Below are 26,475 nucleotides of genomic sequence, written 5' to 3'. Positions count from 1 at the left end.
CAGCACCTAGTAAGTCATATAGCACAAAAGACATATAGTCCTTGGTATAGCTGTACTTTCTAGAGGTCTCATGGGCCTGCTGAGATATTCTCTTCCAAAAATTAAATCCAACAATCTTGAAATACTGTTTCTTCCTGAAAATCCTTAGCAATACGCAGTCTTCAAAAGTCTTCAGATTTCATGATATTGAGATAATTAAGGCTTTTCTCAAAGTTATTTTTGAAAACTGGCATTCTGGGCATTTGCTCATTGACTTTCCTTTAGTGGTCTGTTAACCCTACAATTTAAGGAATACACAGTGTAAAAATCTATTATTTTTAGCTGTGTGATATGTGGAAAATAACTTCTCTACATTCTGGTTTTTTTGGTTGTTTTTTGTTTGGCTGGGTTTTTTTAATGAGTGCTGTCAACATCCTATCAAAATCATAATCCCCTGTCTCAGGCCAAAAATTAAAAATCCATTTGTCTTCTTGTTGTAGACATTAAAATGTCTCTGCAAGTGGAATGATACAGTAGCTGGTCAATATTCTGTCAGTCCTTCTTCAGGAGAACATCAATAGAAGCTTTCTAGAACTGGTAGTGGTTAAAAGTGTAAGTGTTTCAAGATCTGGCAATCAGGAGATTTCCTAACTAAAATCTGAGTATAGGATTCAGAATTTGTTTTAAGATTGTTTAATATTGAGGCATTGTTTTAATTTTCCACACATGTAAAATTTGGCAGGAAGTAGTGAACGTGCTTTGTTTGACATCTGTTGACCTCATTTAATAATTGTTATTAATTCTTCTATTGCAACTTCATTAGAATCACATTACATCCACAAGATCATATGGGTGCCCTCTGGTGGCCTCACTCTTTGGATAATCTCTGATCACAAAAAAAAAAAGTAATTCTTTATTGCCCTATTCACACAAATAAACTTTGAAATTACCTATAGCTCCAATCAGAGATTAGACGATTTCTGAATCAAGGACACTAAAGTCAACCTGATGGTGAAGAAAGAGTGTTTGCTATAAGAAGGTTCTTACAGAATAATTATGCAGATGCTTAATCAAACTTAAAGTCAAATTTTAAGAATTTGCGAGGTCATGAAAAATGGAAAACTAGTTTGGCTTCTGTTACGACTGGAAATCTTGAGAACAGCCTTGTCCCTTGATACCGTGCTATTTTTATTTTGAAGCCAAAACCAGCAATTGCAAGGAAAGAAAGGGGAAGGAAAAAAAAAAAAAAAAAAAAAAGAAGAAAAAAGCTACAAAACTGGAAAAATTAGAAACATAAAAGGTTTTGAAACTGGAGGAAAAGTCAGGTTTTGTTTTATTTGAATCAAGTTTTATTCTCATCTCATGTGCATTTCTCCACCCATAAAAGCATTCTGTTACTAAGACATGCATTTTTCATGGGACATGATTGCACACAGACTCATCAGACGGTTATTTATATTTCCAAATAACATTTAAACTGATCCAAAATACAGTATACATCCAAAGTGAAACCTAAGTTAGGGAACTAAGTGGTTGGATATTTAGGAGTGTGATATTGGTCAAAACAGTCAAATTTTGTTGGTTTGTTTTGTTGGGGTTTTTTTTTTAAAGATGAATTAGGATAAACACATTCCTTTCTTCCCTGGGGACAAAAGCAAATGCTGATTTATCAACTATCCCAGAGATGGAGTTGAATTAACTTTTTTTTACAGAATTACTATCTGAAAAACAGATGAGACAGGGCAAGAGGAGATGAGATACGAGACAAGGAAAGGAGACAACACCGGGAAATAAATAGAGAGATAAGTGATCAGCCATCGCAGAGCCTGAAGCATCTTCACAACTTACCTAAGACAACCAGCACTCCTGAAACTGGGCAAAATACTTCACCTGTGACAAGAGTTTGCATAATCAAGGTGAAAAAGTGTGCGTAACAAATGGACTTTAAGGGAAATTAAATGCTAACCATCCTGGCATCTCATCTTTTCTTCTTATGTATTGTCTCAGGGCAATGGGATGATCCATCTCTGTATCTGACAAGGAAATACACTTTCCACAGCTGTAAAAAGAAGACAGATTTAGTTCACCTCTTCCAGATTCAGTATCTCATAGTTACAGTGCTGATAATTCCTGTCCAAATCCTGACATGTCAACTGTCAGGAGCATTGTCATGATATTTTTTCTATTTTTTATTAGACATTACTGATGTAATGGAAATATTACCTTTTGCTGGTATGAAAACCAGCCAAGGCAACTTTAGGAATTACTTTATAATCTTATTTCAATGTTACATTTATTTAGACCTTCTGCATTAATTGATTCTTCTTCCAATGCTTTTGCAGTAGAAGTCTGTGGATTTACCTTACATTTTTAATTTGTTACTTATTACTACAGTGTTTGCAAGCCACACATCTCCAACAGAAAGGTTCTCACTGGAATTCATGAAGCCCCTGATTCTTCTAGTAGCATTAAATCCCCGATTGAGGTCAGACCTTGGGAATCAGGGATAATGTGGGCTTTAGCAATAAAGAAACATGCCCACATGGTTGCAGCCTTCTTGGTGGAAAAACTGTCTTTAAGAGGAAGACATTGGGACTTTCTCTAAATCTGTCATCCAGGTCTGTGACAGCTTCATTCCAGACCCCTTATGTTGATTAATGTGTGTTCATGAACTTCAGATTAATCTTTATGTAGCTGGAAAGCAATTAAAAATTAAAATCAAAGACTAATCCAACTCTGTATCTGACTGACTTTGTGACATTAAACTGAGGAGGATTTGTAACATTAAACTGAGGCACTCATACTATCTCTGACCTCAGGAAGGTGGCAGCTGTAAGCTGTGTCAGCTGGAAATTTTACCTCATTCAGTTTCAGACAAAGGCTTTAATGATGTTTCAAACATACAGATCACTGACACCTTTCCTTCTTATCCCCTTAGAGGAAAGGATGCAATTTCCTCAGAGGCTAGAGAAGAACGAACCTTATTTTTCAGTGAAGCACTCTGACCTGTTTTACAGAGACACAAGACAGAATCTCCAAGCAACAGGAATATTAGTTACATTTAGTGTAAATAAAGCTAACGTTATTAGTATTTTCAATTGTACTTCTTCGTTTGGGTACAATGTATATGTTGGTGGTAGCACCAGTGGGAATGACATTTAAGGCTGCATGTCAACATGCTAGTAATCAGCCTAACTAGTTTTGTTCATTCATCAAAAGGAGAAGAATCAGAATGGATTCCATTAGTCTTCTGCCTTTGAGTTCTGAAAAAGTTGGGGAAAAGATTTGCACTCTGAGGAGAAAGAGAGAAGCACTTGGAGCCATTTCTCCTTCTGAGTGATGGGTGAATTTCAACTCTGTGTCAAAACAGGAGATGTCCAGCTGGCCAAGCATCAGGAGCTTTCTTGTAGCCACAGCTATAGGAAGACACCTTTTAGAGTCACTAATGCCATCTCCATATTCTGCTTTGTGTGAACTCTGGCAATGTAGAAGGCATTTGTTCATTCCACACTTTGGAGCTGGGTTGTTAGCACTTTCTCAATTACTTTTACTACTTTGAGTTAGTATTTACCTTCAGTTTTCAAGACTTTTCTTTCTTTTTTTCTGTATTCTCACCCTTTTTCTTTATATGCTTCTTTTCACCACCAGTTTCTTGACAGTAAAAAAAAAAATACATGTGTAAATGAGAGAAAATTATTTTTCTTGTGTTAAGAAGGAAAAAACAGCTGGAAACATTTTATCAAGAGACAAAAACCATGTAAGGCATTTAGAAGCAAATACATTTTGTTTCTTGCAAATTTGCTCAGTTTTTTTGTGCAAATCTATGTAGTGCATATTTTAATTGTTTACATATAAATATGTATTCTAATCATTAGTCATTAAATAAATCTCATAATTGTGATTGCTAGGAAAACAAAATGCAATGTGTTCTATGTCTCTTCCCCTTGGAAAGTTCTGGTGTTTTGGTGAAGGAATCAGAAAGATCTGAGACTCACACGTTCTCACACAAAAGTGATTCTCCCGTAGTTCAAAATAGAGTAAGTAATCTGTACATATCTATACACATACCTTCACAGTTGTTTAGCCCAGATCTGTAGATTAAAAACAAAAAACATCTTCCAACACTTTCTAGAGGTGAGATTGTAAAAAAAATCCCAGTGTCAAGATGACTGCCTAGAATTATGGACTTTCATTTAATATCTTTATTCTTTTGGAGGTCCTGGTTCTTGACCAGTGTCAATTACTGGTTTCTCTTGCATTTCCATTGTACTAATGCTAAATTTAGAAAATGGTAAACTTACCTCTCTGGTGTTGCAGGTAAGGAAGTGACAAATGAGCACATTTTCATCCCCGCCTTAACATAGCTGTGCTGATCTGTGACTCTTCTCTTAGTCCCACCTCTGGTTTGGATATATCATTTTTCTAGTCTTGGTTCTTTAAATTCCAAATTAAGGAGGCATTTCTGACAAAAGCTACTGCCCCACATGGCTCCTCCAAAAAAAGACACTTTGAAAGAGCTCACAGTGTATTTTGTAACAATACTGTTTAAACAAATCATTTCTGTGTTTATAAGAATGTGGAAATTGAGAACAAAAAACCTAAATTATCCATCTTGCTATCCTAGAAAAATGTCAGGTTTTGAGTCTCACACATCATCAAATCAATGGCACTAGCTGTCTCCTGAGTTCCAGGAGTTTTACAAGCTCAGAGATATGTTATGATTTTCTGTGCAAAGAGATGGGAAAACTAAACACAGGAAAACTTTTTAGAATAACCAGAGGATCAGTATCATCAATATTTTTCAGTTTCATGTCTCCTGACTCTTAGAGCCTCTTATTGGCAGAAACCAAACAGTATTTTATTTGTTGTATTTAGATCAGAACTCCTTGCAGCCTAGGAATAGAGATTGAGTTCAAACTACACATAAAATAAGAAGAAATCACTTAATGCATCTTTTATAAGGAACATGATAATATCCTAATTTCAACCAAAAAAGACAGGCTAAGAAGTTAAATGATATTGTTTAAAAGAAACAAACAAACAAGAAGTCTTAAATTCAGTAAATCTTCCAAGAGATGAAAGTTCTCTCTATATTAATAGTGAGTGTCAAAACAAGAGATATTTTTATGAGTCCATGTTTATTTAAAGTGCTGGTATCTCACAGTCTCGGTGCCTTAGTTCTAATGGAAAACTTGACAATAGCATCTGACTTGACTGTGATGGGCTGCTGAATATTTACCTTAAGAACAAATGTAAGTTGGAATATTCTTGTCCCCATTCATAGAAGAAGAACAAAAAGTACATCAAAATTAAAGCTTGAGATAAATATGTACCCTCTTCATTGCAGTTAGCCTGGCCCTGTAATTTACAATGTAGGGTTCTGCTTTTCAGGAAGACAAGTGATGGAAATATAAGTAAACTCCTTTTCTTCCAGCATCCAGGACATTGTGCTCTAAATTTGTACAGATGCTTTCAAAGATACAGAATTGCAGTCTTAATTGACAGTCTTTATTAACCCAGGATGCTCTGACCTTATTTTTATGGGGAAATTAAACAAACCCAGAGAACATTGCTAAAACCTGGAACTCAACTCAGTACTGCTGAAAATGTTACACTGCTTATTGGTGACCTTTTACCTCGGACCAACCAACACTCCCCCTGTCAAACAACTCTCAGCTCACTGCAGCACTCAGGCCAAGGGCCATAGTGAACAAGGAGTTTAGATGGACTTGACATATTTTGGATAGTAAAGGATTTTAATACTGTGCACATTCTCAGACTGTGTCAGTTGACCTTAAGCTAAAGAACAGTCTCTGAGACAGCAATTTACAAGCAAATATGTGGTACTACCAGTTCAGAAACTCTGGCTTTACTGCTATTCAGTAACACAAGCATCATGATTGTACCCAGGAAGCAGAGCACATTGCGGAAATGGATATTAGTGTACTCCATGATGGTTTTTCCTTTCTGGTTTCTGATATGTGGTTCCCTTATTCTTTCAGGGGTGGGTCATCCACAGTTCCTGAGGGCAACCTGTTCCAGTACCTCACCACTCTAATGGTGAAGAATTTCTTCCTCGTAGCTTAATCTAAATCTATCATATTTTAGCTTAAAACCATTAGCCGCTGTCCTATCCCTACATAGCCTTGTAAAATGTCCTCCTCTAGACTTCTTATAGTCTCCTTTAGGTACTTGCATGTTGTTATAAGGTGACCCTGGACCCTTCTCTTGTCCAGGGTGAACAAACCCACTTTTCTCAGCCTGTCTCCACAAGAGAGTTTCTCCAGCCCTGTGAGCATCTTTGTAGCCATCCTCCAGACTTTCTATAACAGGTCCACTTTATTCTCTTGCTGGGGGCCCTAGCGCTGAACACAGTACTACAGGTGGGGTGCAATAGGGCAGAGTAGAGGGAAAGAATCCCCTTCCTTGAGCTGCTGCCTATTCTCCTTTTGAGGCAGTACAGCATACAGTTATCTTTCTTGTCTGGCTCTTGTTGAGCTTCTTGTCAACCAAGTCCTTCTTCTCAGGGCTGCTCTCCATCCATTCCCTGCCAGGCCTGTACTTGTGCTCTTGTGCTTGGGATTGCCCCAACCCCTGAGCAGGATCTTGCACTTGGTCTTGTTGAACTTCATGAGGTTGGCATTGGCCCACTTCACAAGTGTGTCAAGGTCTCTCTGGATGGCATTCCTTCCCTCCAGCATCTCAACCACACCACACAGCTTGATGTCATCAATGAACTTGCTGAGGATGCACCCAATCCCACTTTCCATGTCACCAACAAAAGCTGAACAGCACCAGTTCCAACAGTAACCTCTGAGGAACACTAACGGTCACTGGTCTCCACCTATACATTGAGCCATTGACAGCAACCCTTTGAGATTGACCATCCAGCCAGTTCTGTATTCACTGAGTAAGTGGTTTGTCAAATGTATGTTTTTCCAGCTTAGGGACAAAGATGTCATGTGGGACCGTGTCAAATGCTTTGCATGAGTCCAGGTATATGCTCAGTCTCTCTTCCTTTAATCACCAAAGCTGTAACCCTGTCATAGAAGGCCACCAAATTTGTCAGGCACAATTTCTCCTTAGTGAAGCCATGTTGGCTGTCACCAATCTTCTCCTTATTGTCTATATGCCTTAACATAGTTTCTATGAGGATCTGCTCCACGACCAGCTTGTAGTTTCCCAGGTCTTCCTTTTTTCTGCTTTTTCAAGAATGGGAGCTGTCTTTCTCTCTTTCCCCTCTTCTATTCAGTGGGAACTTCACTAGACTGCCACAACTAGTCAAATATGATGGATAGTAGCTTAACCACTTCATCCACCAATTCTCTCAGGAACCACAGATCCATCTCATCAGCTGCCATAGGTGTGTGTCTTCAGGTTCCTCAGATGATCTCAAACCTGACCTGCTACAGCAGGTGATTCTTCATTTATCCCAGGCCCTTCTGCAACTTGGGCATTATGGATGGAGGTCTTGCTAGTGAAGACCAAAGCAAAGAAATCATTGAGAAGCTCAGCCTTCTCCATATCCTGGGTGACCAGGTTTCCCATTTCCTTCTGGAGAGGACCCACATTTTACCTAGTCTTCTTTTTATCACTGATGAACTTACATGAGCTTTTCTTATTGCCCTTGACATCCCTGGCCAGATTTAATTCAATCAGGGCTTTAGCTTTCCTAACTTGATCCATGACTACTCAGACAACTTCTCTGTATTCCTTCTACGCTATCTGTCCTTGCTTCCATCCTTTATAGGCTTCCCACTTGTACTTGAGTTTCTCGAGGAGCAAACTGTTCATCCATTCAAACCTCCAAGTGTTTTTGCCTGGTATCATCATTTTTGATATGCATTGCCCCTGAGCTTGGATGAAGTGACCCTTGAACACATCCTCAGGTTCTCCATTGAGGAAAAGCAGACATCAAGCGATGAGGTGGCAGGGTGGTTTTTTTTTTCAAGTTCTTCTTTTCTTGGAGCAGATTCCTCTGGAAGGCATGGAAGGCACATGAAAAACAAGGTGCTTGGTGACAGCCAGCATGGCTTCACTAAGGGGAAATCCTGCCTGACCAACTTGATGGCCTTCTATGATGGGGCTATGGAACTGATGGACAGGGGTGTTGGTCAATGAGAAAATGAACATGAGCCGGCTTCAGTGTGTGCTTGCAGCCCCGAAAGCCAACCGTGTCCTTCCTGGGCTGCATCAACAGAAGCGTGACCAGAAGGTCGAAGGAGGTGATCCTGCCTCTCTACTCCGCTCTTGTGAGACCTCACTTGGAGTACTGTGTGCAGTTCTGGTGTCCTCAACATAAAAAGGACATGGTACTGTTAGAACAAGTCCAGAGGAGGCCCACGAGGATGATCAGGGGCCTGGAGCACCTCCCATATGAAGACAGACTGAGAAAGTTGGGGCTGTTCAACCTGGAGAAGGGAAGGCTGCGTGGAAACCTCTTCGCAACCTTCCAGTATCTGAAGGGGGTCTATGAGGATGCAGTGGAAGGACTCTTCATTAGGGACTGTAGTGACAGGACAAGGGGTAATGGGATAAATCTTAAACAGAAGAGGTTTACATTGGATATAAGGAGGAAGTTCTTTACTGTTAGGGTGGTGAGGTACTGGAATGTGTTGCCCAAGGAAGCTGTGAATGCTCCATCCCTGGCAGTGTTCAAGACCAGGTTGGATGAAGCCTTGGGTGATATGGTTTAGTGTGAGGTGTCCCTGCCCATGGCAGTGGGGTTGGAACTAGATGATCTTAAGGTCCTTTCCAACCCTAACTATTCTATGATTCTATGAATATTAGCTGGCTTTTATGGTTACTATTCAAATATCCCTTAGACTCCTCTTCTCTCCAGGGCTTTATTACATGCTGTTCTACTAGGCTGATCCCCAAAATCCCAAATCTGCTATCCTAATGTCCAGGGCATTGAGCTTGCTGCATGCCCTCCTTGCTACTCTAAATGTTTTGAAATCCATAATTTCATGTTTTCTTAATTGGTTTTGCTCACCTTGGCTTTTGCTCACCTTTGGACTCTTCCCAAAATGCCTACACATTTCTTTAAATCTGATGCTGAAACTAGGCAAAGTACTCCATCTAAGTATTCCCTGGTACTGAGTGCAATGTAATAATCATCTCCTCTGTCTCAGAGGCAACACTGGTTATCGAACTCCCAAATGAGAGTTGCCTTTATTGCCCTAGCGTCAAAGAACACTGGATAGATTTTGTGGTTCACTATAGTCTCTAGAGCCTTTTTGACACCAATGTTTTCTGCTAGTTTGTACAGTTGATTTTTCTTTCTTATGTTATCCAGCATTTGCAGAGTAAGATTGTGCATGTCCTACACCTTGGTGATAAGTGGAAAGGCTTATTGATACAGTGAAACCTTTCATCCTGGTGTTTTTTTCAGGACCATTTACATGCTGGAATTAATGCAGAGAACTGTTTGATGAAATTAGGTAAATTTTGTAATTGTCCTTCAGAACCGGTGACGTTCACTTTGGAAGAAGTGAGATGAAGCTTTAAGAAATAATGCTAGCACAGACGTACATCCGTGTTACAAAAGTAAGCATTTGTTGTGCATGGTTTGCACTGTACCTGTCAGTTTATGTATGTAGTTTCTATGTTTGAGTGTTCTGCTATTCTGTTGTGAGTTAACCTTGGCTAACAGCCAAATACCCACCCAGCTGCTCACTCTCTTGTCTCTCTCATCACCACTCCTCCCTGGGACAGAGCAGGTACGAAATTGGATGAGAAAGTTTATGGATTGAGAAAAAGACAGGGAGATTGCTTACCAATCACCATCACAGGCAAACAGACTGACACAGGGGGGAACAGGAAAAAATAATTTACTGGGTAGTTAGGATCAATAACAGAAACACTAAAACCTACACCTTTGGCCCTCCTCTATCAGGCTCAACTTCATTCCATCAATCCAGGCTTCTTTACACACCCCTCAGCAGGACAGGGAGGATGTGGGTTGTGGTCATAGAATCATAGAACACTTAGGGTTGGAAATGACCTTAAGATCATCTAGTTCCAGCCCTCTTCCATGGGCAGGGACACCTCACACTAAATCATGTCACCCAAGATTCCACCCAATCTGGCCCTCAACACCAGGGATGGAGCATTCACAACTTTGTTGGGCAACCTGTTCCAGCACCTCACTACCCTCAGTAAAGAACTTCCTCCTTATATCTAACCTAAACTTCCCATTTAAGTTTGAACCCATTACCCTTTGTCTTATCACTACAGTTCCTGAACAGTCTCCCTCCGGCATCCTTGTAAACCCCTTTAAGATACTGGAAGGATGCTATGAGGTCTCCACGCAGCCTTCTCTTCTCCAGGCTGAACAGCCCAAACTTTCTCAGCCTGTCTTCATATGGGAGGTGATAGAGCCTCCTTATTATCCTTGTGGCATCCTCTGAACTTGCTTCAACAGCTCCATGTCCTTCTAATGTTGAGGACACCGGAAGTGCACACAGTACTCCAAGAAGGGTCACATGAGAGCAGAGTAGAGGGGCAGGATCACCTCCTCTGACCTGTTGGTCAGGCTTTTTTTGGTGCAGTTCAATGTGTAACAGTTTCCCTCTGACACTCCTTTTTCCCCATTCTTTTTTTCTGCTGTAGGGGTCCTTCTCACTGGCTACATTTCTTCAGGAGAAACTTTCTCTGGCACATATTCTCCTTGGGCTGCAGCTCTTTAGGATAAACCTGCTCTGCAGATCATGGGCTCTCCATGGGCTACAGAGAATAGCTGCTCTGATGCTTGGAGCCTCCTACTTCTCATTCTCTGACTTTGGTATCCTTCTGTTGTTTCTCTCTTTTGTTCTCTCTTCCTATCTTATTCTAGTGTTATTTGTCCTTTCTTGAATGTGTTTTAAGAGCAGCATCACCAGCTCCCAATGCTGACAGAGCCTTGGTGCAGTGGGTCTGTAGCAGCCATGGCTGGAGCTGTGAGTGGCACAGGGAAGTCTCTGGCCTCTCCTGCAGGGGCCTCTTCTGCAGCCCCATCACCACCAAAACCTTGCCTTGTCCATTCCCTAACTAAACTAAACTAAACACTGACTCACTCAGTAGGCTGTCTGGGGATGTGCAATTTTGATATTATCCAATCCTTTCTACAGCAGCGTAGCAATAGTTGTGCACAGACCCCGTCATTTCTCATAAACCTCTGCCAAAATAACAGGAGGTTAGCAAATGAAAGCTTGTGGAAAGCCAGAGAGAATAAAGTTTTTGTTTTCAGAAAAGAGACCAAAATCAATAGGTACGAGCCTATTTCAGCTTTGGATATGTGAACAATCAGCTACAAACAGCTTAAGACTACTACAGGATAACATCCATTGCAAACCAAAGCAGAGCTAGATTTACTGCAATAGCAATTTTATGGCCAGAATATCATCCATGTTATCAGTTTGAGCAACATGTTACACAAATAATTCTAAAATGGCTATATTGTGAGGGTGTTGGAATAAAGAAAACTATCAGAATCTAGTCCACATACATTTTTTTAGTAAGCTTTTCTTTGGGATTTTAATTATTCCTATTCTAAAAACAAAATATGATTACAGATGTTATTTTCCTGATTTATTATATCTGTACAGAAAGAACCTGTTCAGACTACAAAAATTATGTATCTTTTATTTACATTAAAATATATCATTTTTATGGTCATTAAGCAAACTGTATTACTTGAGATAAAACATATTCAAGGATGTACATATAAATAAAAACAGGTACATTACAAGCACTCTTGTGATATTTACCACTGATTGAGCTTATGATTGCAGAACTATATAAAAATCTTTAGGGGTTACCTTAGCTTAATGGTGTTCTTCCCTTTCACTCACCATCCATTTCTTATTGCAAACATCTGCTTGGAAATAAAAAAAAAAAGGGTTTATATTTCCCTGGGACATACTTGGCTCTCCAAGAACATTGCTCATTTTATTTAAGAAATACTTAAGTTTAATCAAGTTTTTAATTCCAGAAATATTACAGCCACTCATCTTGAATGACTTGTGACTCTAATCTATATATTTTAAAATGTCATTAATAAAAAAAGGATAATGTAATATCTATTGTTGGATTATGTAGCTGAAAATGAACTTCTTTGCTTTCTCTCTTGATTAGTGCTCTGGCATTTATTCAGTGGCTTGGCCTTGTTCATTTTAGGATTGGTGCAATAATAATAACAAATGAACCCTATTACTCTTACTGTTTACTTACTTCTAATGGTAGGTACTCTCTAGTTCATCTTGTAAATTACAGCTAATATAAGGGAGAAATATCTCTGTATGAATAAAAGAAAACACGCTTCTTATAAACTTTACAAGAAACATTCTTCATGAAATGAATCTAAGGGGTTTGGGGAGAAGAAAATTATGTGTTTTGCACTCACACTGATGAATGCAAAAATTATGTACCATATTTTACTTACTAATATGAACTAGTAAAATTCATGGCATGCTGTTTTACAGGCAGTAAAATACTTTTTCCAGATGTGGCTTCATAATTCTCCAAAGACTATCATAGTTATCATAAGATTTATGGGGGATAATTTATTAATCACATTTTTTTTAACTTTGGAAATCTGTTTAGTAAGATGAAAGGGAGCTTTAAAATAAGTCATTTTAACCAAATGTGGATGGCATTATGATATCAGGTTACTCCTTTTGTTCAAATTATTTTTAATGACTTTATTTGTTTTATAGCCTCCACAAGTCAGTACCAACTTGGTGGTAATAATATATCTGGCAAAGCTAACATTTTTAAAACCAGCAAGAAAACTTTTTCTAACATACTAAATTAGCTGAACTGTACCATACTCTTTGTTATAGCTTATTTAGGGATATGTAAGCTACTTAAATTTATTTTTATAAGATTTGAAGGAAACAAAGCTTATAAAAACTGTGCCTCATGAATTTAATGCAGCTTCCTTAATGAAAGTTCATAAGTGGATCATATGCATAAAACACTGCAAGGACCGAATGCTGATTTAAAATCTATATTTTACAGCTAAGTTTATATTGCTGAAGAAGTTTCATTAAATCTGCAGTGAATATTAAAGTCATGATAGATCTGATCCTGTAAGCTATTTCATGCACAGATGGCCTGATCCAAAGTACAACATGGTTAGGGAAAAAAATTTTCTTAACCTTTGTAACCTTTGGGCCATACCCAGAGCTCCTGGTTAATTGATTTCAGGACATGGGCTATAGTCCTGTGCCAGATCAATTCCTTCATCGCTACCTCCAGCTGAACCATGTGAATAGTGGTAGATACAGATAGCCTGTAAGTTAGGTTTGTGAATGTCATTCCAGACAGCAAGGGCTCAAGTTCACTTGCCTACAAATAGGCATCTGGTGTCCACTGATTTGCCTTAGTGTTCTGCCTAGGCCTCCAGCTGCTAGACTAAGAGAGTTCAGTTTCCTAGGGGGAACTTTTGTCGTAGCTTCTAGCCCTGTCTTAAGATATTTTAGGACGTCTACAATATTTGCTTAGGCTTAAGCAAATGAATTGAGCTTTAGCTCTTCACTGGCTCTAATATGATCTTGAATACTAGCATGCTTGAAGACACCTACTTCCTGACATCTAAATGCACCTTAAATTTAATCATGCTCTGTGTGTGATGAAGGAGACATGAAGGCAATTTGATACCCAGTTGACATTTGTCTGATTGAGTGCAACAGAAAGAAAGGAAAAAAGATGTTTTAAACAAATTAGGGTTACTGTCTGAAGCCCAAGAGAAAGCTGTCATAAAAGAGTGGCATGTTGGAAGAAGCAACTGGAGGAGATGGTAAGGATTACATTGGCTTCTGTTATGGGAACTGATTCAGAGCTTGATACACAGGTTTGTAAATAGATGCTCTGAGTTACAAATGGCTGTCAGAACTATTTTCCGTCTATATCATGTGACATACCCCAAGCTTTATTTTTGTGGTGCAAGCACTATGACATTTAGCAATACCTTCACTGCTTCACCAGGGACTTTATGCAAAATGCAAATTAGGTGTTTACCTGCTTGTTAAAGTTTTTCATACAGACTTTAAAATTTCAAATATTTTACATTTTGTCAAGCACTACCTAGCAGATAAGGAACACCTTAACTCTATTTTTCATAGAATGGTTATTATTATTTTATGATTTGTGGCTTATAGTTGTTAAATATTTCTACAGTTTACCTTGTATATTATGTATTGTGGTTTTCAAAAATAAGTGAAGGACCTTTCCACCCCTAGTGCTCTCAGTTTTCTTGCTCAGTTCCATAGCATTAATATGAAAATCCTGTCTGAGTAACATGAGTGGGTTTTGTATGTAACATTGCAGAAGGAAGTTAACAAGATGAGTATTTCTGATATGTCTTGATAGAGACTACATATCCTGCATATCAACACAAGTAGATACATGTATATGTGCATATGCATGAACAGATTTTGAGGTAACCAAGCTAAACCTAAGGAAATTCAACCATATATCTGATTTTTGTACCCAAATTTGAAGTAGAGAGAGTACATATTATTACAGCCCTGAAAATAATGATGGTGTATTGCCTAACTGTAGACTACATTACAAATGTTTACATTCAAGGTAGCCAATCATGTCTGTCTGTGCATTCAACAGAGAAAAATAAACATTTTCTGGGAGCAATTCTTCTGGACCATTTCAGATGTGTTTTACAATGGCGATGAATTGTTCTTCGCAAGAGCTTGTTTTTCTTTATTGATTACGTAGGGCCTGGAAAACTAGTTCAGACTTAGATGTCTACTTTGTAGATGTCTAAATTTGAGCAAATTAATCCCATACTCTGTGTTAAAATCATTTCCTACTGATTTTGCTGATTCCAGATGTTTACAATTTCACCATATCAAGTTTTTAGTCAGGCTTACAAAAGCAAATAATCCATATTAGGGGAAAGCACCTTTTAGAATGAAGTGTTTTGTGTTCATGCAGTTATTTCTTCCTTTTTCCTTATCCCTGCCAAACTAATTTCCTTTAAAGCAGTGAATAAATATAACCCATTTTGCAATTTTTAAAATTGTTTTATAGTATTTTTAAAGATTTTTAAGATTTGAGGAAGTTTTGAAAATTTTGGTTATTCACATCACTAGAAAGACTGGTGTGATATCTGAAATAATAAGACATAAACATGCTGGTTTAATCTCTCATATGGTTTTATTTTTCATTATCAACTGATACTGAAAGAACTGGAAAGCAATTCCCAGTCTCTGACAGCAAGTTCACACAAAGCCTTATATGCTTTCACTGCTGGCATAAAGAATATTGCAAAGACAAATTCTTGGAGTCCTCTACAAAAAATGGGCTATTTTTCTGACACTTAGCTAAACTTTTCTTTGATAAATAGTTCAGTAATTAAAATTCACTGGTAGAAGATAGATTGTTTTATGAAAATATGTATTTATCTTAAGAATGGGAGCATTTCTCAGATGATTCTAATTGTGATCAGGCTATAATATTTCAGGCTCCACAACTCTTCAGAAAAACTAAATATTGCAACTTCACTACTTATATGCGGTTCCTATTTTATAGCTTCTATTATGTTACCCTGAGGACTAGAAAAGCTTTTTTTAAATGAATTCTAGCATATTCACATATTATATTCACAACAATAACTCACACCGAAGAAAGAAACTACCAAAGGTTATCATAACCCCATTAAAAAAAAAAAAGGTGAAACCTTGCAACCCTGTGCCACTGTCCAAGAAACTATAAAAGGCTTGCAGACCACTGTGCCTTATCAAGCAAAGATGCTAAATATAACCCTAACTTCTACACTGGTGTTCAAAAGGTTGGCCTTCATAGCCCCCAGTTATTTCATTTAGAGTTCATAACCAGAGAATACCTTCAAGACTAATCCCACAGAATTTTAACACCTAAAAGCAAAAGTCTATGCTCCATTAGGGAACTTTGCCCCTTCATGAATAAATGGGAAAAAAAGGGCATTTCCAAAATATGACTTACCTACTGGTGAGTAACTCTCTGAAAGAGCCTTTTTCTCCCTATGTACCACCCATAAACCAATGAAATATTTGTGAATCTCAGTGTCACTGATTTTCATGCAAAATGGATCAGACTTATTAGATGTATAAGGGTTTTCTGTTGGAATGTTTCACATATATTTTTTAGTTACTCATTTCCTGGCAATCATGTTGATAATTTATTGCAACTGAATTACTAATACTTCATTTTTCATTCAGAATTACTACTAATCTTCCACTAAGAAGACATTAATATTATCTTGCTTTACATACAGGGGCAAGCCCAATAACATCCATTACAAAAAAAAAAAATAATCTATGCATAACAGTAATCGGGTATTTATTTGCCAAATTGTTGTCAAAAGGTAAATTACCAAGAAGAATAGAGCTCCATGCAATAAAGTTACACTATTAACAACAAGGGACAATCATAAAGTCCTGCTCTACCAGATGTGTACTATAACATATATAATATCTAGGCTGAACTTTAAACTACTTTTTCTATCTTGTTAACTGAAATGTGTAAATTATGAACTGGTTGGCTATTAAAAAAAACATCCATGGTTGAAGACATCTTCTCTAACAAAAGAATGATTGTAGAACAGTTTAAATTATTTTGGAACCATCCCAGATTGAAGAGAGAAGTTCACAACTCTCAGGATAGCATGACCGAGAAAAGACAGGCATTCTTTTAACAACTGTGCTGGAACATGATCAAGCAAATTCTCCACTATCGCAAAAATGCCTGACAAGAATACCTGAGAAAATGCTTCCAGAGTATCCAATTATAAAAAAAATGAAAGATTCATTCCCTTAACTGATCAACAACTGTATTTTCACAATGCAGCTGAATCAAAAAACATACAGAATTATGACAAGATGTCATTAAATAGAATAAAAATGCCCTTGACCAGTCTCTCACTTAAGAAACTTATCAGTAGGAGAGAAGAGAATATCATGATAATTCCTTGCCTCAGAGATAATCTTCTTCCTCTAATGTAGGACCCTGCCAAGGTCTTACAATATTATAACATTCCTAACATCTGTTCCAGGCAAGATCTGTAGTCTGGTTTTCTTTTCATTCAAGGGCATAACATCAATGGCCATTTAAAAGGTATACCAAACACAATAAAAAAGAAGCATAGTCTGAAGGGCCTTGTTCCATCTAGTCCAGGATGTTCTTTATAAGAATATTAAATGTATGAACACCAAGACGGATACAGCAAGTTTGTTACAAGAAAATCTAAAGAGTTCACCTGGTTTTCATCCTTGTTTATTACTACAGCACACAATAAGTGACTGTTCCTACCGTGTTGCGAACAGTTTGCTACTTTGCATTTGAATGTGCCTGTCTTTCAGCACTGACTGAAAAGATGACTAAATCAAACTAGATGTATATTCTGTGGATGGCTTACTTCAGTAAATAATTTCCATTTATATCAGAAAATAAATGAATTAGCAGTCACACAGAGATCCAATGAGACTTAGGAAAGCTTTCTGCTTCCACTCCCTTCTGCCAGACCTCACTGCTCTTTTCTGCTTACTAAAGGATCCTGCTCACCTCCTCCTCCTCGACCATTTCCTCATGTCAGGATCTGCTTTAACCACAAGAAAATGAGGGCTTTCAGCACAGCCTCATCTACCTCAAGCTAAAAGAGCTGCTAGTGAAACCAAAGCTCTGAGCTATGATTCTGCCATCCTTCCATCTTTCAGGTTACCTCCATGACATTCTCCTTTGAAGGAAGAGGCAGGGATTTTGGAGGAGATGGGCCCACACCATCCCACAGCAAGAATGAGATGTGATGCCCACAGAGGCATTTATCTACTATTCCTACTGTCTGTCATAGTGTAGACAGAACAGACACTGAGGCTTCCGTCTTCTGTGTTCTATGGGGATATCAAACCTCATTTGCTCCCTGACACTTGCTGCCTTGAAGCACCCATGCAGCTCCCAGTCCAGAAATGCAGCTGTCATGTGCAGAGGAAGTTGGGCAGCCTGTGCTGCCTCTGGAATCCTGAAGTGTAAGACCAGTCCCAGGTCCCCTTCCTCAGGAACCTGGAGGGCCATCACAGTTCTCTCCATAGAAGCTGCCAACAGAGCTTCTGCTTGATGTGTCCATACAAGGAAGGATGAAAAGTGAACAGGAGCCATTGCTCCTCCCCAGGTGTGGTGATTGCCAGGTGCCCACCAAGCCATTCTCTCACCACTCTGCCTCAACAGGACTGGGGTGAAATGAAATTAATTTAAAAGAACCTGGGTGGGAACAAGGACATGGAGATCACTCAGCAATTACTGTCAGAAGCAAAACAGACTTGACTTGGGAAAGAGTTATTTAACTTTTTGCCAATCTAATAAGAGAGTAGGATAGTGAAAAATAAAGCCAAAACCATCTTCTCTGCACTCTTACTGCCTGTACTAGGTGCTAGGGCTCTCAGACACCTGATCTGATTGCCCCTGTGGGGCTCCTTCTCTGTGGCAGTGCCCATTCTTGCTGGCCAGAAAGAGAAGGACCGTGCATATCCTTTTGTGTCTTCTTGCTCCTTCCCAGTGGTGCCTGGCAGGGATGCTTGCTAGCCATGCTACTGCACTGCTTTTCTCCTCCATTTTCTTTTGTATCAGGGTGTCTCCTTATCTTCCCAAGGCAATCCCTGTGCTGCTCTCTGGAACACTGCTGGCACAAGAGTGGACTCCGTTCTTTCAATACTTGTGACACACGGACAATGACAGCGGGGGAAGGTGGCCCTCCTCGAGCTGAGCTGAACAGAGGGAGGTGACAGTCACTTGAGCACTGGACAACTGCAGCACAGCTGAACCAAGCTCAGCACAGCTTGACTGTGGCCAGCCTACCCTGTCCTGAGACCTGTCTGTGTGCAGGGCCATACAAAGCCTCTGTCCTCTCTCCAGGCAGGGCCCAATCCCAGCTACTGGCCTGGGCTGCCCCTCTGAGAGCCCATGAACTCCCCACCCAGCATCAACCTGTCCCCATCCCCAAGGTGCTCTTCACTGTCTGTTTGGGGCTGCCCCACCAGTACCATGCTTTTCCTGATCTCTGGCTGTGTTTTAGTCCCTACCCCTCCTGCCTCCCTGGCTCTGCCGGCCACCACTGCTGTCATCTGCCTGCTTGGAGATCACCTCCTCGTCCTCTTCTGCAGACCTGCACTGTTCCCAGCCCAGAAACATATCTCTGGTGTGCAGAAGACCTCCAGTAAAGATGGGCAGCCCAGACTGTCTCTGGAATCTTGAGATGGAAGGCCAGCACCAGGTTGAAATAAAATTTGCAAGGTAGATATATTTCAACTCTGTTTTCTTAACTTACAGTATATATTTTTAAATTTTCTTGTGTCATGATATGAATATTCAGAATTTTGCCCTTTTCTCCAGTTTGGCAGTTACTTTAGTCACATGGCATTTCTTTCTGAATGGAGAGCAAAGCAGCAACACTGCAAAAATTCTAGCATCTCAACTGCCTTTTCTATATGCCCTCAGGATTCTAGCATTCATTAGAAAAAAAACCCAGCAGTTCTAAACAAACCCTTTGTTAATACAAATGTCTGCCTCATGGTTTCAGACAGACAAATCAAACTATGCACTGAGAGTTGTTTACAGTCTGAAAAGTCACAGACAGGTACATGAAGTGATACCACATTTCTTTTTTAATGTTCAGATGGGGATTCAAAGGATTACTCTACAAATTATATACTCTGATTTCTTGAAATTGACAGATGAGTAGAAGTAATGTTGTACTTATTGCTGAGCTTTTATGATTTTACTGCTTGTAAACTGATATGAAAGACTCAAACAGTAGGAGAGGACCATCTTTACTTAATTTATACATTTTATTCAACCAAAGGGAATATTTTCTCCCTTTTCTGGGAGTAGAACGCACAGTGACTTTTGCGATAACTTTGCACACATGTTCACAGTGGCTCATAATGGCGGGTGGTTTCTCATCTTTATACCATCTTTCAATCATAAATTTTCTATGAATCATGGAATGTTTTCACTTGAAAGTTTCACAGGATTGACATCTGTTGTGTAGAGTGATACAGCTGAAGAAGACCTAATGCAGACAGTTTAATGTTACTTAAAGTTTGAAGATTGCAGAGAAAGTTTTTATACACACTCTCAAGCATTAATGTATCTTCCACAGCTTATTCCAGATCTTTCTATCTTATCTATCCCAGTTCACATCACCCATGCAACCTTTCCTTTTGCTTTTTGTGTTCTTTGCAAAAGTCAAGTAAAAATGTCTGATAAAAGAATGACTCATAGCTTTATATAACCAAGACCAAAACCACTTTGCAGAAAAATGCTTCATTGATGCATATAAACTGTCTAAAGTTAATTAACTTAGTTTTATTTATGAGACAATAGACCCTTGATAGGTGCATGGTTCATTGTGGGAGAAAAAAGATGGTAGGGTTCTTTTATTTTTCAGAATAAAGAAACCAAGGAGCAGAAATCATAAATTATTTATTTAAGGTAACATTGGAGTCCTGTAGCAGATGCAGGATTTGAGTTTGCTATCTAGGAATCCTACCAGAAATACCTGTCTTGTGACTTGTCTCTAAAATCAGCCCATCACCACATTGTAGGTTTTCTGTTGAATCTTATGTGATAGTTATGCCCATTGTTAGACTGTGGTTTGGAAAAGATTTCCAGGTTCTGATGCACAGCATGCATGTTTGTTTCTCTATGTGTTGTTTTTTTCTTTGGTTTGGTTGAGGGTTTTTATTTCAACAAGAGATTCTAAAAAAAAATAAAAGCAGAGTAACAGTGAAAGAAGTAATTTTTCACATCACATCTTCCAATTATGTGCACTCCCTTTTACATGTCATGTTGCTTGCATGGCAGATAGGTGGTCAGAATTGTTCTCAGCATGTATGCAGGCAGAAAACTTGTGTTTGGAACATGCAACCTGTATTTGCTGCAACCTGCCATTAAAAATGGTAAAAAGTTTGGAAAAGTCACCAAAAGTTTACTATGTCAGGCACATAACTGTAGTCTGCACATGTAGTATACAAAAGATTTAATGATTTATATAATTCTATACATTTTTCAACTGGAAATTTCTAAATTTTTTTTTTTTTCCCCACAGGACATACTGATTTGTATGAAGTTGGTGGAAGACAACATTCACATTAGACTCACTATGGAATACGGAGTTCAGATGTTGCTAAAACTTGCAGGATAGGCTATCACCAAAAACAAGAGGGCAGCTTTTCCCCAGATCTAGCTGCTTCTCATTACCTGTAACCCAGGAATTTGACTCATATGGTGGCCAGCCTCCTTCTATAGGCTAGTGATTTTTGCTGAGGGCAAATCCCACTGGAACTTGGCGAAGTCTGGATCCATGAAAAGAAAATTTAATGCATCTGGAAGTAGGCAGCAGAGACAACACTGAAAGAAAAAAATATGATTGAAAGAGCGTGACTGAAAGCTGGGAAATGGATGAAGGAGACTGGCAGAATGAGAAGGAAAGAGCTGTGCACAGAAACAAGTAGGGAAAAGAAAGCGTAAATCTTTCCTTGTATTAAAAATGTGGGGCTCAACAGAAGAAGAAGGGGATCTCTTGATGTATTTTAGTATGGTGGGTATAAAGCCTACCTGAGTCAAAAGGACTGAAATCAGCTGGATTAAAATTTTTGCTTTTTATTTGTCAAATAAACTACCTTTCCCCACTATTTCTGTGTCTGTCAGGCTATCTTGACCTACCTGAAGCAATCCAGTGACACTCCCAATGAATCTATCTGCCTTTGGATCCAGTCCCAAGGGGAACCATTTCACCAGCCTCTGAAACCCAACCCTTTGTGCATGAAATACAGCTATTGTTTAACAGTTCAGAGAAGCAAGCTGAGGGCAGGAAATGAAGAATAATGTCTCCACTTGAAACAGCTAATTATACTTGTGTTGATCTAGTGTTAAACTTTCCTGTTATCGTTGGCTATACAGTCTTGTGTGTCATGACTGTGCTGAGGTTTTCTAGTGGCTTCATCTTGGGCTGCAGCCTATGTTATGCAGAAAACTGGGAGAGCCTTATTCAATACCAGCTACACCCTACATTTTTTTAGGCACTGCTTGGCAGCATAGCTGTACTTTTAACATCAGGTTGCCTCTGGTTAGGATAGCAGACCATACATCTGAGAATATAAGGAAGTTTTAATGTCACTTTTGATAAGTATTATCAGCTAGTAATAAGAGCCCTCTGACCAGGGGAGGACTGGAGTGAATAATTTCAGTAGCAAATCCTCAATTTTTCTAATGTAACTTCAGAAGCCCACCATGTAATTTATTTTTTTTTCCTTCAGAAGCCCAGCATCCAGATATTTTTTCATTGCAATCACTTCCTGAAATTAAATCTGAAGAGGATGTCTTTGTTGTTGAATTAGTTCAGGTAATCAGCACCAATATCTCTGGGGCTAGATCAGCTTAGCCAGCTATAAAAAAAAATGTAGCCAAGTTACTGAGTCCTTCTCTTGGCTACATTAATTTGCAGGCAAAATCCAGAGGAACTTTGTCCTCAAGCCACCTAAGGCACACGTGATTTCACAACAAATTGAGGCCTCTTCTTGGGTGTCTTCCCACCACTATCTGCTTGTGCCCAGATTTTCCCTCACTGTAAAATGAGGGATGGGATCCAGAGGTTTCCTGATCAGGTAAAATAAGAACCTGAATTTTAGTTCCTTCACCATTAAAGCAGCTGGACTTGAACACCAGCAGAATTCAGTACAGTGATTATGTGTTAAAACCAGAAGTGAGATGTAATATGCAAGTGTCCCCTATAATGAAGGCATACAAGACACATGTATGCAGCTTCACGGTTCCAGCTATGAACAGCCATGTATTTCAGTGTACCCTCAGGTGTAGACTGCTATGGAAACTCAGAAAAGCTCCCATAAAGAACAGTGTTCAGGTATCAGGTTTCCAGGAGTTCTCCAAAAATTATGTTTGGGTGGGAAACAGAACTATTCCTTCAGGTTGAAATTTGAAACCCTCATAATCTGGGGAGACAAGAATGCTTCATATTGTTTTGGTTTTGTGAAGATGGATTTTCATGACAAACTTATAGTATATTGTTCATATACTACATTCGTTTGAGAAAAGGAACATTTTTGAATGACAGAAAGTAAATTCCTCCTCCCAGACTTTTAGGAGTAACAGTAAAAGCATACATCTGTTCCCAAGTTCTAGAAGAAACTTAGTGCCTTTTTATTCCATTCTGCAACACAGAAAGAAAATTATGTGCATCTTTGCAGAATCCAGGTTTATGTATAACTGTCCTCTCAATATTGCTACTTATATCAAGGTCTGACTGGCATTTTGGTGGTTTCTGGTTCTGTACAGCACCTGGTATTTTTTACTACTTCTATATTAGAATACTAAAAAGGGCCAGGTCATTACGTTAAATTACTAGCACACTTCTTGGCACTGATTTGATCCAAATACTCTTCCAGACAATTCCTGGACGCAGTTTTCAGGTCTTAGCTAACCCAAGAAACAACAGCCTGTTTGGAGGCAACCACACAGTTTTGAAAAGCAAGAGAGTTCAGCTGTCTGCTCATGAGCATCCTCATGTCATAGGTCACAGAGCCAGAGGAGAGACCTGATCCATTTTATTTACTGGTAAAAATGTACCCCTAGAGCCTTACGTTGTGGCTACACAGACATGGTGTTAATAATAACAGAATGGTTTCTCAATTCAGTTGCTATGTGAGTAACAGCTATTCCACTTTTCAGTTTTTACAGCAGCCCCAGAAATCGCTGTCCTTCGCATGTGGATATAATTTTTAAAAGTTTGATTTGTCTTCTGTAGATAGGCACACAGACAATTTGGATAACTCCTATCTTTGCTGAAGATGTAAGTAGCTAGTAAATGAAACAAAAACAAAGAGAATTTTATTCAGTGTGACTGCATGACAGATGGGTAGCACAAGTGTATCTCTTAACCAATGGGAAGAAACAGAGACTGACCAAAGGTTATGGCTTACAGGCATAAATTTATCCTCTCTAATGAAATGTAACCAGATCCCACCAGTTTCAACTCTGAAGTTTTCCTGAACCTGTAATGTTACAGGTCTGAACACATCTCTGCCTCTAGTTGGCATGTCTCTTGATTTTCTGCATTTTTTTAAATACAAAAGTAAGAGAAAGGAACTAAAGCAAACTATGACGTGGTAGGAAATTCAAAATTCTTTTAGAAAACCACAAACTTATGCTCCTTAGCTCAGTTAACAGCCTTTTAAAAATATAGGGCACAATACTTAATACTTGAAGAAGAAAACCCGTTTTGCCCATATTTCCTCCTAAAAAGCCTGTATGCAGTTAAACAATAATCATGACATCTATCCTTTGGGTGAGATCTACATTTATTCCACTTGTGAAAAAAATTGCTTTTTAAAACATCCCAATTTACAATCATCCTTTCTGAGTACAATGTGAAAAAACAATCATATATGGAATTAGACAGTGGTTAACACTGTCTGCTGGGTTACTAAGGTCTTCTACTGAGGTTTTTCTATTGTAATACTAATATTAAAGAGAAAGAACTAACAAGCTTCTCTGGTAAGGGTAGGATATGCTGGTTTTCTTGAGTAAAAATCCCTGTGATTCCCTTCAGTAAATGTGCAGAGTAATTTAATAAGCCTTGCTACACAGAAGCACAGTCTTCTCCCAGAAGATGCTTCCTGAAATCAGTGAGACTACAAGATGGACAACGCTTCTGTCCACAGAGAGTGAAAGTATCAAGATCTGATCATGAGACTGAAGAATTTTCTTGCATAGCTATATGAAGAGATGTGAATCTTGCCTTAATATAACTATCCCAATAGTATTTCAGTAGTATCAAATTTTTATGTGGTAGTTTCATTCAGAGAAGAAAGTATTGTTTCGTTGTAACAATGCACAACGAAGCTTTCCTGATCTTGCAGGCTGGAATGAGACTCAGATAAATTAATTCAATAGCCTGCAAGTATGGTCCTAGTTTCAGGCAGAGTTCTAGTCCTTGGAGAGGTACAACTACATCTAGAAGGCAATTCCTGAGCCAGGTGCTCTAGAAAAGTGGCATAAATCACTCTGACTGTCTCCACTGAAAATAAAGGGAGTTGAAGCAACTGGTTTTGTCTGAACTCTATTACTGTCAGACTTGCATAAGAAGGTAGCAGAGTGTATTTAGCTCAACCAAATGTCCAGATAACTTATTTTCCTGTTTTCAACAATAGACCGTGAGTGAATTCATACTGAGTATACAAAGGTGAATTCATACTGAGTATAAAAACAGGTCAAACATCTGCAAACTTATCCCTTTATCTCCTTTTAGTTTCCACTGTTAGGATGCTTTGTTAGCACACAGCCATTTCTTCACCTGCAGGGAACACTGGGCTTCAGAGACTTTTTCAGAAATTTTTCAAAGTTGTTTTTCAGAGATCAATACAACTTTGAGGAGTAAAGCTGGAGAAGGTTAGATGGAAACATCACCGAATTTCTAGGGGAAGGGATGGTTAGATGCAGAACTGGTTGCTTTTATTATTTCCTAAGTCATTCAAGCAATATTAATTTGCCTGTTAGAACAGCCTGTGTCCATCCTACATGGTCAGCATCGTTCAGCACAGCAGTTCTGTGCCACAGGAATACTTGTGGATTCACTACAGACTTTTTTTAATTTTCAGGCTCCAGAAAAAAAAAAAAAATTCATAAAAGCTGATGATCAAGGAGTGTTAAAGGTCCAAAGTCAAACATCTGAAATGAAGCATTCCCCCCCCCACACACACACATAAAATGGAGCTTCTGCATTAGGGCCTGACTCATGGAAAGGATAGAAACTGAGGCAGAGCTACCTCTGTAAAGGGAATGGTAATATGATGTTCCCCAACCTTCAGAGAAGTTGAACCTTTCACCCTTAAGAACTTTTAAAACAGTAGATTGTGCTTATGTATGTACCTACGCAATATGAGTTTTCTTATATATACTGCCAATCTATTGCCCATGTCCTCAACAATAAGCCTTCTGACAGAGATCATAGAATCAGAGAATCATAGAATAATTAGGGTTGGAATGGACCTTAAGATCAACTAGTTCCAACCCCCCTGCCATGGGCAGAGACACCTTACACTAGACCATATCACCTAAGGCTTCATCCAACCTGATCTTGAACACTGCCAGGGATGGAGCATTCACAACCTCCTGGAGAAAGTTGAATGCATGTAAAAGACAAAGCTATAACAAAAGTTGACAGCTTTAACTGTAGTGGGACTGACTTGCAACTGCTGTATCTGGAAGGCAGTGCAAAGTTCTCAATGATTTCCATGAGGCTGCCATTTGCTCCATGTTCATCAAACTCCTGATCCCCAGTGAAAAGTCATTCACCACAAAGGACAAAGCCTTTAAGATTCTGGTAAAATATTCAACTGTTATTTCTAAAAGGCAGGGGTATTTTGATTAAATTCCCAAAGGAAAACTCCTCTTTTCCATAGGAAATGTAGTGTAATGTACTTCATCTTGAAAAAAAAATTTACT

The sequence above is a fragment of the Melopsittacus undulatus genome, chromosome 3 (genome assembly GCF_012275295.1).
Source record: "Melopsittacus undulatus isolate bMelUnd1 chromosome 3, bMelUnd1.mat.Z, whole genome shotgun sequence".
Classification (NCBI taxonomy): Eukaryota; Metazoa; Chordata; class Aves; order Psittaciformes; family Psittaculidae; genus Melopsittacus; species Melopsittacus undulatus.
Note: the sequence above shows the minus strand (reverse complement) of the source record.